Source organism: Rhipicephalus microplus, chromosome 2 (genome assembly GCF_043290135.1).
Source record: "Rhipicephalus microplus isolate Deutch F79 chromosome 2, USDA_Rmic, whole genome shotgun sequence".
Taxonomy (NCBI): domain Eukaryota; kingdom Metazoa; phylum Arthropoda; class Arachnida; order Ixodida; family Ixodidae; genus Rhipicephalus; species Rhipicephalus microplus.
Genome location: NC_134701.1, coordinates 133,801,482 through 133,819,608, shown reverse-complemented (window position 1 = coordinate 133,819,608; position 18,127 = coordinate 133,801,482). Strand labels below are relative to the sequence as shown.

Here is an 18,127-nt window from a genome sequence, read left to right as displayed (position 1 = left end):
CGAGGGCTGGTCGTGAAGGGTAAGCGCCATGCTCCGGGCCTACTCCTATAGCTAACAAGTCACTATGGCATTAACTCCGCCATTCAGTATAGCTACGCTTAACGTCAGAGGGTTGGCGGCTAGGCGTAGGCAAAGTCAGCTCTATCGGTTGCTCACAGACCAAGACATAGACGTCCTAGCCGTCCAGGAAACTAAGGTAGACGGAGAGGAGGAGACCGGGAGCATGGTGCGCCGTTTCACTGACCGATATTACGCGGTCGTAAGCCACTCGATAGGAACGTCCGCGGGTTGTGTTCTTTTTGTAAAAAAATTGCAAGGCCTTCTTGTGCAAAGTGTTTTCTCATGCCAGTCGGGCAGAATTGTTTATTGTGACTTTGTTTATGGTGCCACTGAATTCAGAGTTATATGCGTATACGCACCGAATAGTGTAGAAGAGCGTGCTCAGTTTTTTTCTAACCTGTTTCAGTGGACAAAGTGTGATAAGAGGGTGGTTTTGTTAGGTGATTTTAACTGTGTTTTAAGGGCTTGCGATAGAGTCAATAGCACTGGCGTTCGTGACAAAAGCAGTGACGTGCTAGGCAAATTAATAACCGAAAATGACTTGGAAGACGTGTATGAATGTGTGGCAGCAAATCGCGAAGTGATCTACACGCGATTTCAAGGCAATAGCCATGCGCGTTTAGACCGCATATACCTATCCCTAGATGTATAGCCTATGTGTCACGATTTTTCGGTTGAGCCAGTGTCGTTTTCAGATCACTGTTTGGTTGTGTGTCGCATAGGCATGAAGAAACAGCGTAAGGTTTTCAACTGGGATTTATGGAAACTGAACGCATTGTTACTAAAAGATGAACCTTTTTTAGAAGCAGTGCACGAGACCATTAATGAAGTGCTTATGGAAAAAACGGAAACAGTAGCAGAGAAATGGGAGTGTTTAAAGCAGAAGGTGAAAATGAAAGCGCTTGACAGATCGAGCACGCTAAAATTCGAAGCGCAAATAAAAGAAAGAAGTCTTAAGAAAACACTGCAGCAGCTGATAGCCCTAGAAAGTCGGGAGCCTGGGACTTGCAAAGACGAGGTGCGCAGTGTCAAGGAAAAATTAGAACTGCATGACAGAGAGCGTTATCGAGGCGCCTGGGTTCGCGCGCGCGCAAATGATCTTGCCGCGGGTGAGACGCCCACAAAAAGGGCGCTTGGTCTCGAAAAAGCGCAAGGACGCCGAAACCACATCGATAAGGTCTATTGCAACGGGACTCTCGCGAGCGACAATGAAAGCATCGAAAGGGCCTTTGCTGCGTATTATCAGTCACTTTTTGCAATTCGAAAAGCGAATGTACATGGTTTTAAAGAAGAGTTTCTCAAGCGCTTGCCGCGGCTTAGTGACGACACAAAAAAGCTTTTAGAAGGCAGAATAACGGAAGGCGAAGTGGAAAGCGCGATTGGTCATCTGAACCCCGGAAAGTCACCGGGACCCGATGGCCTAACCGCAGCATGGTATAAGACGTTTAGAACAGAACTGTCCCCGGGGTTAGCTGAGCTGTTCAATGAGGCGTACGAACGGAAAACTCTGCCGCCCTCCTTCAGCAAAGCGCATACGATATTAATTCCTAAAACGGACGAAGGGGAAAAACTTAAACTGGTGACATCGTATAGGCCCATATCGCTGACCAATGTCGACTACAAGATTTTTATGAAGGTTCTGGCAGCGCGACTTCAAGGTGTCATTAAAGAAATTGTTGGAGAGCACCAAACTTGTGGAATCAAAGGCAGAACCATTAGCTCAAACATTCACAAGATGCGGTGTGTGCTAGAGTGTTGTGACGAAGATTCACTTGGCGTTGCGGTGCTCCAGATAGACCTGGAGAAAGCTTTTGATTGTGTTGCGCATGATATTTTGTTTGTCATCTTAGATCATATTAATGTCGGTTCCATCATCAAGGAGGGAGTGGCCTTGGCGTACCAGAACTGCACAACACGTTTAATTGTTAACAAGTCTTTGGGGGCCCCCATTCACGTAATGCGTTCTGTGCGTCAAGGCTGCCCCCTCAGTCCACTTTTGTTTTGTATTTACATCGAAGCGATGTGCTTAGCGATAAATGAAAATGAAAAAATACGTGGCTTCAGCTTGGCGGCAGTGGAAGTTAAGCTGCTGGCATATGCAGACGACATTGCGGTGTGTTGTACGAACAAAGAAAGTGTAGAGGAAACGATAAGTGTTGTGAAACATTTTTGTAGCGTCACAGGAAGCCGCGTAAACTGGGCGAAATCTCTTGGGCTGTGGCACGGAAGGTGGCCTTCAAAGCCGGACCTTTTTGCGAATGTGCACTGGACGGAAACACCGACAAGGTACCTCGGTGTTCCCCTGGAATGTTATAACAGCAGCGAGGAGTATTGGTCGCGGCAAACAAAAGAGACGAAGGAAAAAGCAGACAGGTGGAAAGGCATGAACCTGTCTGTTTTTGCTAGGGCTACTGTGTGCAACATGTTTTTTATCGCTAAACTGTGGTATGTGATGCAGGTGTTACATTGTTCAAGGATCAACGTGCAAAGGCTGCACAGAGTGTTCGCAGTTTTTATATGGGGCTCGAAATGGGAAAGGTGCAGACGGACCAACTTGTTCAGGCGCGTGAAGGACGGAGGTCTTGGTTTGGCGCACCTATTTGTGAGACAAGTAGTAAATAGATTTTTGTTTTTCCGTGACGTCAGGGATCCGTTTTTGCGTACGGTATGCCAGCTCAGGTTAGGCAGTGCCTTACCAGATCTTGTTGTTACTACGGATAGCCGGCCCGTGACGTTGCGTGGGTATCTCAAGGAAGTGGTAGACAGTGTACGTTTTTTATCTGTACGCTTTTCGATAGATTATCTAGCAAGTGTTAGAAGAAAAGAATTGTACAAAGATGTATGTGCTATGGTTTTGCCAGTACCATTGTACAGGGCCATATACAGTGGAAGACCGGGACAAAATGTACTGAAGCGGGTGAGAAACATGCAGGTACCTACAGGGGTGAAAACTTTTTTCTTCAAGTTACACACAGGAACACTATCAGTAAAGACTTTCACAGAGGAACGGGGTTTTTTTACACCATGGGGGTCACACTGCTTGCTATGTAAGAAACCAGAAACAATAGACCATGTTTTTTTGCATTGTTGGGAAGGGGTACATTTTTGGGACATATTACAGAGGACAATAAAGAAGGATTTTCCACTAGACCCACACGGAATAAGGTACCTCGCAGTAACAAATGATGATGGGGTCCCATTTGATGTAGTGATGTTGACCGGTCTCCACTGTATATGGCGTGCACGAATGGCCGGATACCATTTCGACCCGGACGCAAAGCCAGCAGTAATTTATTTCAGGCAAAGCATGTCTGCATTCATTGAGTGTAGCAAAATAGGGGATATCGAGCCAGAATGGTTGTCAAGGTTTGAACCCCTGGCAAACCTTAAGTATTTTTAAGAGGACAACATCAGTACAGATGGGACTGATGGCAATGCTTGTTCTTTTTTTTTTTTTTTTTTTTTTTTTTTTTTGTAATATATGTGTGTGCAATGATTGCCCTGTACAATGTCCATGCCAGGCAATAAATAAAAAAAAAAAAAAAAAAAAAAAAAAAAAGTATCAGAATGGCCGAGTGGTCTAAGGCGCCAGACACAAGGTAAACCTTGCGCAGTGATACGGGTTGAACGAGGCTTCTGGTCCACGTACGTGTGCGTGGGTTCGAATCCCACTTCTGACAATTTTTTTTTACTTTACTACCAGAAGAAACTCAGTGTCTCCTTTTGCTTGGCTGAAATATTGTGTCAGAATGGCCGAGTTGTCCAAGGCGCCAGACATAAGGGAAACCTTGCCCAGTGATACGAGTTGAACGAGGCTTCTGGTCTACCTATGTGGGCATGGGTTCAAATCCCACTTCTGAGAAGCTTTTTTTTACTTTACTACCAGCACAGAGTCAGCGTCTTCTTTTGCTGAGGCTGACATATCGTATCAGAATGGCCGAGTGGTCTAAGGCGCCAGACACAAGGTAAACCTTGCGCAGAGATACGGGTTGAACGAGGCTTCTGGTCCAAATATGAGGGCGTGGGTTCGAATCCCACTTTTGATAAACATTTTTTATTTTACTACAAGAAGAAAGTCAGTGTCTCCTTTCGCTGGGCTGAAATATTGTGTCAGAATGGCCGAGTGGTCGAAGGCGCTAGACTCAATGGAAACCTTGCCCAGTGATACGGGTTGAACGAGGCTTCTGGTCTACGTATGTGGGCGTGGGTTCCAATCACACTTCTGAGAAGCTCTTTTTTTTACTTTACTATCAGCACAAAGTCAGTGTCTCTTTTTGCTGGGGCTGAAATATCGTGTCAGAATGGCCGAGTGGTCTAAGGCTCCAGACTCAAAGGAAACCTTGCCCAGTGATACGGGTTGAACGAGGCTTCTGGTCCACGTATGTGGGCGTGGGTTCGAATCCTATTCTCACAACTTTTTTTTACTTTACTACCAGAACAAAGCCAGTGTCTCCTTTTGCTGGGCTGAAATATTGTGTCAGAATGACCGAGTGGTCTAAGGCGCCAGACTCAAGGTACACCTTGCGCAGTGATACGGGTTGAATGAGGCTTCTGGTCCACGTATGAGGGCGTGGGTTTGAATCCCACTTCTGACAAACTCTTTTTTTTATTTACTACCAGCCCAAAGTCAGTGTCTCCTTTTGCTGGGCTGAAATATTGTGTCAGAATGGCCGAGCGGTCGAAGGCGCTAGACTCAAGGGAAACCATGTCCAGTCATACGAGTTGAACGAGGCTTCTGGTTAACGTATGTGTGCGTGGGTGCGAATCCCACTTCTGACAAACTTTTTTTACTTTACTACAAGAACGAAGTCAGTGTCTTCTGCTGAAGCTTATATATCGTGTCAGAACGGCCGAGTTGTCTAAGGCATCAGACTTAAGGGAAACATTGTCCGGTGATACAGGTTAAACGAGCCTTCTGGTCTACCTATGTGGGCGTGGGTTCAAATCCCACATCTGAGAAGCTTTTTTTTTTACTTTACTACCAGCACAAAGTCAGTGTCTCCTTTTGCTGGGGCTGATATGTATCAGAATGGCCGAGTGGTCTAAGGCGCCAGACTCAAGGGAAACCTTGCCCAGTGATAGGGGTTGAACGAGGCTTCTGGTCCACGTATGTGAGCGTGGGTTCGAATCCCTCTTCTGACAAACTTTTTTTTACTTTACTACCAGCACGAAGTCAGTGTCTTCTTTTGCTGGGGCTGATATCTCGTATCAGAATTGCCGATTGGTCTAAGGCGCCAGACGCAAGGAAAACCTTGCCCAGTGATACGAGTTGAACGAGGCGTCTGGTCCACGTATGTGTGCGTGGGTTCGAATCCCACTTCTGTCAATTTTTTTTTACTTTACTACCAGCACAAAGTCAGCGTCTTCTTTTACTGGGGCTGACATATTGTATCAGAATGGCCGCGTGGTCTAAGGCGCCAGACTTAAGGGAAACATTTCCCGGTGATACGGGTTAAACGAGGCTGCTGGTTCACGTATGTGGGCGTGGGTTCGAATACCACTTCTGACAAACTTTTTTTACTTTACTACCAGCACGAAGTCAGTGTCTTCTTTTGCTGGGGCTGATATATCGTGTCAGAATGGCCGAGTGGTCTAAGGCGCCAGACGCAAGGGAAACCTTGCCCAGTGATACGAGTTGAACGAGGCTTCTGGTCCACATATGAGGGCGTGGGTTCGAATCCCACTTTTGACAAACTTTTTTTATTTTACTACAAGAAGAAAGTCAGTGTCTCCTTTTGTGGGGCTGAAATATTGTGTCAGAATGGCCGAGTGGTCGAAGGCGCTAGACTCAATGGAAACCTTGCCCAGTGATACGGGTAGAACGAGGCATCTGGTCTACGTATGTGGGCGAGGGTTCAAATCCCACTTCTGAGAAGCTCTTTTTTTTACTTTACTACCAGCACAAAGTCAGTGCCTCTTTTTGCTGGGGCTGAAATATCGTGTCAGAATGGCCGAGTGGTCTAAGGCTCCAGACTCAAGGGAAACCTTGCCCAGTGATACGGGTTGAACGAGGCTTCTGGTCCACGTATGTGGGCGTGGGTTCGAATCCTATTCTCACAACTTTTTTTTTCTTTACTACCAGAACAAAGCCAGTGTCTCCTTTTGCTGGGCTGAAATATTGTGTCAGAATGACCGAGTGGTCTAAGGCGCCAGACTCAAGGTAAACCTTGCGCAGTGAGACAGGTTGAATGAGGCTTCTGGTCCGCGTATGACGGCGTGGGTTTGAATCCTACTTCTGACAAACTTTTTTTATTTTACTACAAGAACAAAGTCAGTGTCTCCTTTTGCTGGGGCTGATATATCGTATCAGAATGGCCGAGTGGTCTAAGGCGCCAGACTGAAGGGAAACCTTGCGCGGTGATGCGAGTTAAACGAGGCTTCTGGTCCACGTATGTGTGCGTGGGTTCGAATCTCACTTCCGTCAATTTTTTTACTTTACTACCAGCACAAAGTCAGTGTCTCCTTTTGCTGGGGCTGACATATTGTATCAGAATGGCCGCGTGGTCTAAGGCGCCAGACTCAAGGGAAACCTTTCCCAGTGATACGAGTCGAACGAGGCTTCCGGTCCACGTATGTGGGCGTGGGTTCGAATCCCACTTCTGACAATTTTTTTTACTTTACTACCAGAACAAAGTCAGTGTCTTTTTTTGCTGGAGCTTATAAATCGTGTCAGAACGGCCGAGTTGTCTAAGGCACCAGACTTAAGGGAAACATTTCCCGGTGATACGGGTTAAACGAGGCTTCTGGTTCACGTATGTGGGCGTGGGTTCGAGTCCCACTTGTGACAAACTTTTTTTACTTTACTACCAGCACGAAGTCAGTGTCTTCTTTTGCTGGGGTTGATATATCGTGTCAGAATGGCCGAGTGGTCTAAGGCGCCAGACTCAAGGGAAACCTTGCCCAGTGATAGGGGTTGAACGAGGTTTCTGGTCCACGTATGTGAGCGTGGGTTCGAATCCCTCTTCTGACAAACTTTTTTTTACTTTACTACCAGCACGAAGTCAGTGTCTTCTTTTCCTGGAGCTGATATCTCGTATCAGAATGGCCGAGTGGTCTAAGGCGCCAGACGCAAGGAAAACCTTGCCCAGTGATACGAGTTGAACGAGGTTTCTGGTCCACGTATGTGTGCGTGGGTTCGAATCCCACTTCTGTCAATTTTTTTTACTTTACTACCAGCACGAAGTCAGTGTCTTCTTTTGCTGGGGCTGATATCTCGTATCAGAATTGCCGATTGGTCTAAGGCGCCAGACGCAAGAAAAACCTTGCCCAGTGATACGAGTTGAACGAGGCTTCTGGTCCACGTATGTGTGCGTGGGTTCGAATCCCACTTCTGTCAATTTTTTTTTACTTTACTACCAGCACAAAGTCAGCGTCTTCTTTTACTGGGGCTGACATATTGTATCAGAATGGCCGCGTGGTCTAAGGCGCCAGACTTAAGGGAAACATTTCCCGGTGATATGGGTTAAACGAGGCTTCTGGTTCACGTATGTGGGCGTGGGTTCGAATCCCACTTCTGACAAACTTTTTTTACTTTACTACCAGCACGAAGTCAGTGTCTTCTTTTGCTGGGGCTGATATATCGTGTCAGAATGGCCGAGTGGTCTAAGGCGCCAGACGCAAGGGAAACCTTGCCCAGTGATACGAGTTGAACGAGGCTTCTGGTCCACGTATGTGTGCGTGGGTTCGAATCCCACTTCTGTCAATTTTTTTTACTTTACTACCAGCACAGAGTCAGCGTCTTCTTTTACTGGGGCTGACATATTGTATCAGAATGGCCGCGTGGTCTAAGGCGCCAGATTCAAGGGAAACCTTGCCCAGTGATACGAGTTGAACGAGGCTTCTGGTCCACGTATGTGGGCGTGGGTTCGAATCCCACTTCTGACAAACTTTTTTTACTTTACTACCAGCACAGAGTCAGCGTCTTCTTTTGCTGAGGCTGACATATCGTATCAGAATGGCCGAGTGGTCTAAGGCGCCAGACACAAGGTAAACCTTGCGCAGTGATACGTGTTGAACGAGGCTTCTGGTCCACATATGAGGGCGTGGGTTCGAATCCCACTTTTGACAAACTTTTTTTATTTTACTACAAGAAGAAAGTCAGTGTCTCCTTTTGCTGGGCTGAAATATTGTGTCAGAATGGCCGAGTGGTCGAAGGCGCTAGACTCAATGGAAACCTTGCCCAGTGATACGGGTTGAACGAGGCTTCTGGTCTACGTATGTGGGCGTGGGTTCAAATCCCACTTCTGAGAAGTTTTTTTTTTACTTTACTACCAGCACAAAGTCAGTGTCTCTTTTTGCTGGGGCTGAAATATCGAGTCAGAATGGCCGAGTGGTCTAAGGCGCCAGACACAAGGTAAACCTTGCGCAGAGATACGGGTTGAACGAGGCTTCTGGTCCAAATATGAGGGCGTGGGTTCGAATCCCACTTTTGATAAACATTTTTTATTTTACTACAAGAAGAAAGTCAGTGTCTCCTTTCGCTGGGCTGAAATATTGTGTCAGAATGGCCGAGTGGTCGAAGGCGCTAGACTCAATGGAAACCTTGCCCAGTGATACGGGTTGAACGAGGCTTCTGGTCTACGTATGTGGGCGTGGGTTCCAATCACACTTCTGAGAAGCTCTTTTTTTTACTTTACTATCAGCACAAAGTCAGTGTCTCTTTTTGCTGGGGCTGAAATATCGTGTCAGAATGGCCGAGTGGTCTAAGGCTCCAGACTCAAAGGAAACCTTGCCCAGTGATACGGGTTGAACGAGGCTTCTGGTCCACGTATGTGGGCGTGGGTTCGAATCCTATTCTCACAACTTTTTTTTACTTTACTACCAGAACAAAGCCAGTGTCTCCTTTTGCTGGGCTGAAATATTGTGTCAGAATGACCGAGTGGTCTAAGGCGCCAGACTCAAGGTACACCTTGCGCAGTGATACGGGTTGAATGAGGCTTCTGGTCCACGTATGAGGGCGTGGGTTTGAATCCCACTTCTGACAAACTCTTTTTTTTATTTACTACCAGCCCAAAGTCAGTGTCTCCTTTTGCTGGGCTGAAATATTGTGTCAGAATGGCCGAGCGGTCGAAGGCGCTAGACTCAAGGGAAACCATGTCCAGTCATACGAGTTGAACGAGGCTTCTGGTTAACGTATGTGTGCGTGGGTGCGAATCCCACTTCTGACAAACTTTTTTTACTTTACTACAAGAACGAAGTCAGTGTCTTCTGCTGAAGCTTATATATCGTGTCAGAACGGCCGAGTTGTCTAAGGCATCAGACTTAAGGGAAACATTGTCCGGTGATACAGGTTAAACGAGCCTTCTGGTCTACCTATGTGGGCGTGGGTTCAAATCCCACATCTGAGAAGCTTTTTTTTTTACTTTACTACCAGCACAAAGTCAGTGTCTCCTTTTGCTGGGGCTGATATGTATCAGAATGGCCGAGTGGTCTAAGGCGCCAGACTCAAGGGAAACCTTGCCCAGTGATAGGGGTTGAACGAGGCTTCTGGTCCACGTATGTGAGCGTGGGTTCGAATCCCTCTTCTGACAAACTTTTTTTTACTTTACTACCAGCACGAAGTCAGTGTCTTCTTTCGCTGGGGCTGATATCTCGTATCAGAATTGCCGATTGGTCTAAGGCGCCAGACGCAAGGAAAACCTTGCCCAGTGATACGAGTTGAACGAGGCTTCTGGTCCACGTATGTGTGCGTGGGTTCGAATCCCACTTCTGTCAATTTTTTTTTACTTTACTACCAGCACAAAGTCAGCGTCTTCTTTTACTGGGGCTGACATATTGTATCAGAATGGCCGCGTGGTCTAAGGCGCCAGACTTAAGGGAAACATTTCCCGGTGATACGGGTTAAACGAGGCTGCTGGTTCACGTATGTGGGCGTGGGTTCGAATACCACTTCTGACAAACTTTTTTTACTTTACTACCAGCACGAAGTCAGTGTCTTCTTTTGCTGGGGCTGATATATCGTGTCAGAATGGCCGAGTGGTCTAAGGCGCCAGACGCAAGGGAAACCTTGCCCAGTGATACGAGTTGAACGAGGCTTCTGGTCCACATATGAGGGCGTGGGTTCGAATCCCACTTTTGACAAACTTTTTTTATTTTACTACAAGAAGAAAGTCAGTGTCTCCTTTTGTGGGGCTGAAATATTGTGTCAGAATGGCCGAGTGGTCGAAGGCGCTAGACTCAATGGAAACCTTGCCCAGTGATACGGGTAGAACGAGGCATCTGGTCTACGTATGTGGGCGAGGGTTCAAATCCCACTTCTGAGAAGCTCTTTTTTTTACTTTACTACCAGCACAAAGTCAGTGCCTCTTTTTGCTGGGGCTGAAATATCGTGTCAGAATGGCCGAGTGGTCTAAGGCTCCAGACTCAAGGGAAACCTTGCCCAGTGATACGGGTTGAACGAGGCTTCTGGTCCACGTATGTGGGCGTGGGTTCGAATCCTATTCTCACAACTTTTTTTTTTCTTTACTACCAGAACAAAGCCAGTGTCTCCTTTTGCTGGGCTGAAATATTGTGTCAGAATGACCGAGTGGTCTAAGGCGCCAGACTCAAGGTAAACCTTGCGCAGTGAGACAGGTTGAATGAGGCTTCTGGTCCGCGTATGACGGCGTGGGTTTGAATCCTACTTCTGACAAACTTTTTTTATTTTACTACAAGAACAAAGTCAGTGTCTCCTTTTGCTGGGGCTGATATATCGTATCAGAATGGCCGAGTGGTCTAAGGCGCCAGACTGAAGGGAAACCTTGCGCGGTGATGCGAGTTAAACGAGGCTTCTGGTCCACGTATGTGTGCGTGGGTTCGAATCTCACTTCCGTCAATTTTTTTACTTTACTACCAGCACAAAGTCAGTGTCTCCTTTTGCTGGGGCTGACATATTGTATCAGAATGGCCGCGTGGTCTAAGGCGCCAGACTCAAGGGAAACCTTTCCCAGTGATACGAGTCGAACGAGGCTTCCGGTCCACGTATGTGGGCGTGTGTTCGAATCCCACTTCTGACAATTTTTTTTACTTTACTACCAGAACAAAGTCAGTGTCTTTTTTTGCTGGAGCTTATAAATCGTGTCAGAACGGCCGAGTTGTCTAAGGCACCAGACTTAAGGGAAACATTTCCCGGTGATACGGGTTAAACGAGGCTTCTGGTTCACGTATGTGGGCGTGGGTTCGAGTCCCACTTGTGACAAACTTTTTTTACTTTACTACCAGCACGAAGTCAGTGTCTTCTTTTGCTGGGGTTGATATATCGTGTCAGAATGGCCGAGTGGTCTAAGGCGCCAGACTCAAGGGAAACCTTGCCCAGTGATAGGGGTTGAACGAGGTTTCTGGTCCACGTATGTGAGCGTGGGTTCGAATCCCTCTTCTGACAAACTTTTTTTTACTTTACTACCAGCACGAAGTCAGTGTCTTCTTTTCCTGGAGCTGATATCTCGTATCAGAATGGCCGAGTGGTCTAAGGCGCCAGACGCAAGGAAAACCTTGCCCAGTGATACGAGTTGAACGAGGTTTCTGGTCCACGTATGTGTGCGTGGGTTCGAATCCCACTTCTGTCAATTTTTTTTACTTTACTACCAGCACGAAGTCAGTGTCTTCTTTTGCTGGGGCTGATATCTCGTATCAGAATTGCCGATTGGTCTAAGGCGCCAGACGCAAGAAAAACCTTGCCCAGTGATACGAGTTGAACGAGGCTTCTGGTCCACGTATGTGTGCGTGGGTTCGAATCCCACTTCTGTCAATTTTTTTTTACTTTACTACCAGCACAAAGTCAGCGTCTTCTTTTACTGGGGCTGACATATTGTATCAGAATGGCCGCGTGGTCTAAGGCGCCAGACTTAAGGGAAACATTTCCCGGTGATATGGGTTAAACGAGGCTTCTGGTTCACGTATGTGGGCGTGGGTTCGAATCCCACTTCTGACAAACTTTTTTTACTTTACTACCAGCACGAAGTCAGTGTCTTCTTTTGCTGGGGCTGATATATCGTGTCAGAATGGCCGAGTGGTCTAAGGCGCCAGACGCAAGGGAAACCTTGCCCAGTGATACGAGTTGAACGAGGCTTCTGGTCCACGTATGTGTGCGTGGGTTCGAATCCCACTTCTGTCAATTTTTTTTACTTTACTACCAGCACAGAGTCAGCGTCTTCTTTTACTGGGGCTGACATATTGTATCAGAATGGCCGCGTGGTCTAAGGCGCCAGATTCAAGGGAAACCTTGCCCAGTGATACGAGTTGAACGAGGCTTCTGGTCCACGTATGTGGGCGTGGGTTCGAATCCCACTTCTGACAAACTTTTTTTACTTTACTACCAGCACAGAGTCAGCGTCTTCTTTTGCTGAGGCTGACATATCGTATCAGAATGGCCGAGTGGTCTAAGGCGCCAGACACAAGGTAAACCTTGCGCAGTGATACGTGTTGAACGAGGCTTCTGGTCCACATATGAGGGCGTGGGTTCGAATCCCACTTTTGACAAACTTTTTTTATTTTACTACAAGAAGAAAGTCAGTGTCTCCTTTTGCTGGGCTGAAATATTGTGTCAGAATGGCCGAGTGGTCGAAGGCGCTAGACTCAATGGAAACCTTGCCCAGTGATACGGGTTGAACGAGGCTTCTGGTCCACGTATGTGGGCGTGGGTTCGAATCCTATTCTCACAACTTTTTTTTTCTTTACTACCAGAACAAAGCCAGCGTCTCCTTTTGCTGGGCTGAAATATTGTGTCAGAATGACCGAGTGGTCTAAGGCGCCAGACTCAAGGTAAACCTTGCGCAGTGAGACAGGTTGAATGAGGCTTCTGGTCCACGTATGACGGCGTGGGTTTGAATCCTACTTCTGACAAACTTTTTTTATTTTACTACAAGAACAAAGTCAGTGTCTCCTTTTGCTGGGGCTGATATATCGTATCAGAATGGCCGAGAGGTCTAAGGCGCCAGACTGAAGGGAAACCTTGCGCGGTGATGCGAGTTAAACGAGGCTTCTGGTCCACGTATGTGTGCGTGGGTTCGAATCTCACTTCCGTCAATTTTTTTACTTAACTACCAGCACAAAGTCAGTGTCTCCTTTTGCTGGGGCTGACATATTGTATCAGAATGGCCGCGTGGTCTAAGGCGCCAGACGCAAGGAAAACCTTGCCCAGTGATACGAGTTGAACGAGGCTTCTGGTCCACGTATGTGTGCGTGGGTTCGAATCCCACTTCTGTCAATTTTTTTACTTTACTACCAGCGCAAAGTCAGCGTCTCTTTTTGCTGGGGCTGACATATTGTATCAGAATGGCCGCGTGGTCTAAGGCGCCAGACTTAAGGGAAACATTTCCCGGTGATATGGGTTAAACGAGGCTTCTGGTTCACGTATGTGGGCGTGGGTTCGAATCCCACTTCTGACAAACTTTTTTTACTTTACTACCAGCACGAAGTCAGTGTCTTCTTTTGCTGGGGCTGATATATCGTGTCAGAATGGCCGAGTGGTCTAAGGCGCCAGACACAAGGTAAACCTTGCGCAGTGATACGTGTTGAACGAGGCTTCTGGTCCACATATGAGGGCGTGGGTTCGAATCCCACTTTTGACAAACTTTTTTTATTTTACTACAAGAAGAAAGTCAGTGTCTCCTTTTGCTGGGCTTAAATATTGTGTCAGAATGGCCGAGTGGTCGAAGGCGCTAGACTCAATGGAAACCTTGCCCAGTGATACGGGTTGAACGAGGCTTCTGGTCTACGTATGTGGGCGTGGGTTCAAATCCCACTTCTGAGAAGTTTTTTTTTTACTTTACTACCAGCACAAAGTCAGTGTCTCTTTTTGCTGGGGCTGACATATTGTATCAGAATGGCCGCGTGGTCTAAGGCGCCAGACTTAAGGGAAACATTTCCCGGTGATATGGGTTAAACGAGGCTTCTGGTTCACGTATGTGGGCGTGGGTTCGAATCCCACTTCTGACAAACTTTTTTTACTTTACTACCAGCACGAAGTCAGTGTCTTCTTTTGCTGGGGCTGATATATCGTGTCAGAATGGCCGAGTGGTCTAAGGCGCCAGACGCAAGGGAAACCTTGCCCAGTGATACGAGTTGAATGAGGCTTCTGGTCCACGTATGACGGCGTGGGTTTGAATCCCACTTCTGACAAACTTTTTTTACTTTACTACCAGCACGAAGTCAGTGTCTTCTTTTGCTGGGGCTGATATATCGTGTCAGAATGGCCGAGTGGTCTAAGGCGCCAGACTCAAGGGAAACCTTGCCCAGTGATAGGGGTTGAACGAGGTTTCTGGTCCACGTATGTGAGCGTGGGTTCGAATCCCTCTTCTGACAAACTTTTTTTTACTTTACTACCAGCACGAAGTCAGTGTCTTCTTTTCCTGGGGCTGATACCTCGTATCAGAGTGGCCGAGTGGTCTAAGGCGCCAGACGCAAGGAAAACCTTGCCCAGTGATACGAGTTGAACGAGGCTTCTGGTCCACGTATGTGTGCGTGGGTTCGAATCCCACTTCTGTCAATTTTTTTTACTTTACTACCAGCGCAAAGTCAGCGTCTTCTTTTACTGGGGCTTAAATTTTGTATCAGAATGGCCGCGTGGTCTAAGGCGCCAGACTTAAGGGAAACATTTCCCAGTGATACGGGTTAAACGAGGCTTCTGGTTCACGTATGTGGGCGTGGGTTCGAATCCCACTTCTGACAAACTTTTTTTACTTTACTACCAGCACAAAGTCATGTTCTTCTTTTTGCTGGGGCTGATATGTCGTGTCAGAATGGCCGAGTGGTCTAAGGCGCCAGACGCAAAGGAAACCTTGCCCAGTGATACGAGTTGAACGAGGCTTCTGGTCCACGTATGTGTGCGTGGGTTCGAATCCCACTTCTGTCAATTTTTTTACTTTACTACCAGCACAGAGTCAGCGTCTTCTTTTACTGGGGCTGGCATTTTGTATCAGAATGGCCGCGTGGTCTAAGGCGCCAGATTCAAGGGAAACCTTGCCCAGTGATACGAGTTGAACGAGGCTTCTGGTCCACGTATGTGTGCGTGGGTTCGAATCCCACTTCTGACAATTTTTTTTTACTTTACTACCAGAAGAAAGTCAGTGTCTCCTTTTGCTTGGCTGAAATATCGTGTCAGAATGGCCGAGTTGTCTAGGGCGCCAGACTTGAGGGAAACCTTGCCCAGTGATACGAGTTGAACGAGGCTTCTGGTCTACCTATGTGGGCGTGGGTTCAAATCCCACTTCTGAGAAGCTTTTTTTTACTTTACTACCAGCACAAAGTCAGTGTCTCCTTTTGCTGGGGCTCAAATATCGTGTCAGAATGGCCGAGTGGTCTAAGGCGCCAGACGGAAGGGAAACCTTGCTCGGTGATGCGAGTTGAACGAGGTTTGTGGTCGACGTATGTGGGCGTGGGTTCGAATCCTATTCTGACAAACTTTTTTTTACTTTACTACCAGAACAAAGTCAGTGTCTCCTTTTGCTGGGCTGAAATATTGTGTCAGAATGGCCGAGTGGTCGAAGGCGCCAGACTTAAGGGAAACCTTGCCCAGTGATACGATTGTAACGAGGCTTCTGGTCCACGTATGTGGGCGTGGGTTCCAATCCCACTTCTGACAAACTTTTTTTTCTTTACTGCAAGCACAAAGTCAGTGTCTCCTTTTGCTGGGGCTGATATATCGTATCAGAATGGCCGAGTGGTCTAAGGCGCCAGACTGAAGGGAAACCTTGCGCGGTGATGCGAGTTGAACGAGGCTTCTGGTCCACGTATGTGTGCGTGGGTTCGAATCTCACTTCCGTCAATTTTTTTTTACTTTACTACCAGCACAAAGTCAGTGTCTCCTTTTGCTGGGGCTGAAATATCGTGTCAGAATGGCCGAGTGGTCTAAGGCTCCAGACTCAAGGGAAACCTTGCCCAGTGATACGGGTTGAACGAGGCTTCTGGTCCACGTATGTGGGCGTGGGTTCGAACCCTATTCTCACAAACTTTTTTCTACTTTACTACCAGAAAAAGTCAGTGTCTCCTTTTGCTGGGGCTGATATATCGTGTCAGAATGGCCGAGTGGTCTAAGGCGCCAGACGCAAGGGAAACCTTGCCCAGTGATACGAGTTGAACGAGGCTTCTGGTCCACTTATGTGTGCGTGGGTTCGAATCCCACTTCTGTCAATTTTTTTACTTTACTACCAGCACAGAGTCAGCGTCTTCTTTTACTGGGGCTGACATATTGTATCAGAATGGCCGCGTGGTCTAAGGCGCCAGACACAAGGTAAACCTTGCGCAGTGATACGGGTTGAACGTGGCTTCTGGTCCACGTACGTGTGCGTGGATTCGAATCCCACTTCTGACAATTTTTTTTTACTTTTCTACCAGAAGAAAGTCAGTGTCTCCTTTTGCTTGGCTGAAATATTGTGTCAGAATGGCCGAGTTGTCCAAGGCGCCAGACATAAGGGAAACCTTGCCCAGTGATACGAGTTGAACGAGGCTTCTGGTCTACCTATGTGGGCGTGGGTTCAAATCCCACTTCTGAGAAGCTTTTTTTTACTTTACTACCAGCACAGAGTCAGCGTCTTCTTTTGCTGAGGCTGACATATCGTATCAGAATGGCCGAGTGGTCTAAGGCGCCAGACACAAGGTAAACCTTGCGCAGTGATACGGGTTGAACGAGGCTTCTGGTCCAAATATGAGGGCGTGGGTTCGAATCCCACTTTTGACAAACTTTTTTTATTTTACTACAAGAAGAAAGTCAGTGTCTCCTTTCGCTGGGCTGAAATATTGTGTCAGAATGGCCGAGTGGTCGAAGGCACTAGACTCAATGGAAACCTTGCCCAGTGATACGGGTTGAACGAGGCTTCTGGTCAACGTATGTGGGCGTGGGTTCAAATCACACTTCTGAGAAGCTCTTTTTTTTACTTTACTACCAGCACAAAGTCAGTGTCTCTTTTTGCTGGGGCTGAAATATCGTGTCAGAATGGCCGAGTGGTCTGAGCCTCCAGACTCAAAGGAAACCTTGCCCAGTGATACGGGTTGAACGAGGCTTCTGGTCCACGTATGTGGGCGTGGGTTCGAATCCTATTCTCACAACTTTTTTTTTACTTTACTACCAGAACAAAGCCAGTGTCTCCTTTTGCTGGGCTGAAATATTGTGTCAGAATGACCGAGTGGTCTAAGGCGCCAGACTCAAGGTACACCTTGCACAGTGATACGGGTTAAATAAGGCTTCTGGTCCACGTATGAGGGCGTGGGTTTGAATCCTACTTCTGACAAACTTTTTTTTATTTTACTACAAGAACAAAGTGAGTGTCTCCTTTTGCTGGGCTAAAATATTGTGTCAGAATGGCCGAGTGGTGGAAGGCGCTAGACTCAATGGAAACCGTGCCCAGTCATACGAGTTGAACGAGGCTTCAGGTCAACGTATGTGTGCGTGGGTGCGAATCCCTTTTAAGACAAACTTTTTTTACTTTACTACCAGAACAAAGTCAGTGTCTTCTTTTGCTGGAGCTTGTAAGTCGTGTCAGAACGGCCGAGTTGTCTAAGGCACCAGACTTAAGGGAAACATTGCCCGGTGATGCGAGTTGAACGAGGCTTCTGGTCCACGTATGTGTGCGTGGGTTCGAATCTCACTTCTGTCAATTTTTTTACTTTACTACCAGAACAGAGTAAGCGTCTTCTTTTGCTGAGGCTGACATATCGTGTCAGAATGGCCGAGAGGTCTAAGGCGCCAGACTCAAGGGAAACCTTGCGCACTGATACGGGTTGAACGAGGCTTCTGGTCCACGTATGTGGGCATGGGTTTGAATCCTACTTCTGACAAACTTTTTTTATTTTAGTGCAAGAACAAAGCCAGTGTCTCCTTTGGTTAGGACCAAAGTATCGTGTCAGAATGGCCGAGTGGTCGAAGGCGCCAGACCTTAGGGAAACCTTGCCCAGTGGTACGGGTTGAATTAGGCTTCTGGTCCACGTATGTGGGCGTGGGTTCGAATCCCACTTCTGACAAACTCTTTTTTTTATTTACTACCAGCCCAAAGTCAGTGTCTCCTTTTGCTGGGCTGAAATACTGTGTCAGAATGGCCGAGCGGTCGAAGGCGCTAGACTCAAGGGAAACCATGTCCAGTCATACGAGTTGAAC

General features: G+C 47.3%; 11 non-coding genes across 11 annotated transcripts; all 11 read left to right on the top strand.

The window, feature by feature from the left end:
- Positions 1–4,536: 4,536 nt before the first annotated feature.
- TRNAL-CAA (transfer RNA leucine (anticodon CAA)) lies at positions 4,537–4,655 on the top strand. Its single transcript has 2 exons — positions 4,537–4,574; positions 4,610–4,655. It is a non-coding gene; the product is annotated as a tRNA-Leu (tRNA).
- A 978-nt stretch (positions 4,656–5,633) lies between these two features.
- Positions 5,634–5,752, top strand: TRNAL-CAA (transfer RNA leucine (anticodon CAA)). Its single transcript has 2 exons — positions 5,634–5,671; positions 5,707–5,752. It is a non-coding gene; the product is annotated as a tRNA-Leu (tRNA).
- Positions 5,753–6,911: 1,159 nt separating this feature from the next.
- TRNAL-CAA (transfer RNA leucine (anticodon CAA)) lies at positions 6,912–7,030 on the top strand. Its single transcript has 2 exons — positions 6,912–6,949; positions 6,985–7,030. It is a non-coding gene; the product is annotated as a tRNA-Leu (tRNA).
- A 795-nt stretch (positions 7,031–7,825) lies between these two features.
- TRNAL-CAA (transfer RNA leucine (anticodon CAA)) lies at positions 7,826–7,944 on the top strand. Its single transcript has 2 exons — positions 7,826–7,863; positions 7,899–7,944. It is a non-coding gene; the product is annotated as a tRNA-Leu (tRNA).
- Positions 7,945–8,924: 980 nt separating this feature from the next.
- On the top strand, positions 8,925–9,043 carry TRNAL-CAA (transfer RNA leucine (anticodon CAA)). Its single transcript has 2 exons — positions 8,925–8,962; positions 8,998–9,043. It is a non-coding gene; the product is annotated as a tRNA-Leu (tRNA).
- A 978-nt stretch (positions 9,044–10,021) lies between these two features.
- Positions 10,022–10,140, top strand: TRNAL-CAA (transfer RNA leucine (anticodon CAA)). The gene is made up of 2 exons: positions 10,022–10,059; positions 10,095–10,140. It is a non-coding gene; the product is annotated as a tRNA-Leu (tRNA).
- Positions 10,141–11,300: 1,160 nt separating this feature from the next.
- TRNAL-CAA (transfer RNA leucine (anticodon CAA)) lies at positions 11,301–11,419 on the top strand. Its single transcript has 2 exons — positions 11,301–11,338; positions 11,374–11,419. It is a non-coding gene; the product is annotated as a tRNA-Leu (tRNA).
- A 795-nt stretch (positions 11,420–12,214) lies between these two features.
- On the top strand, positions 12,215–12,333 carry TRNAL-CAA (transfer RNA leucine (anticodon CAA)). The gene is made up of 2 exons: positions 12,215–12,252; positions 12,288–12,333. It is a non-coding gene; the product is annotated as a tRNA-Leu (tRNA).
- A 1,155-nt stretch (positions 12,334–13,488) lies between these two features.
- TRNAL-CAA (transfer RNA leucine (anticodon CAA)) lies at positions 13,489–13,607 on the top strand. The gene is made up of 2 exons: positions 13,489–13,526; positions 13,562–13,607. It is a non-coding gene; the product is annotated as a tRNA-Leu (tRNA).
- Positions 13,608–14,221: 614 nt separating this feature from the next.
- Positions 14,222–14,340, top strand: TRNAL-CAA (transfer RNA leucine (anticodon CAA)). The gene is made up of 2 exons: positions 14,222–14,259; positions 14,295–14,340. It is a non-coding gene; the product is annotated as a tRNA-Leu (tRNA).
- A 1,160-nt stretch (positions 14,341–15,500) lies between these two features.
- Positions 15,501–15,619, top strand: TRNAL-UAA (transfer RNA leucine (anticodon UAA)). Its single transcript has 2 exons — positions 15,501–15,538; positions 15,574–15,619. It is a non-coding gene; the product is annotated as a tRNA-Leu (tRNA).
- Positions 15,620–18,127: the final 2,508 nt, after the last annotated feature.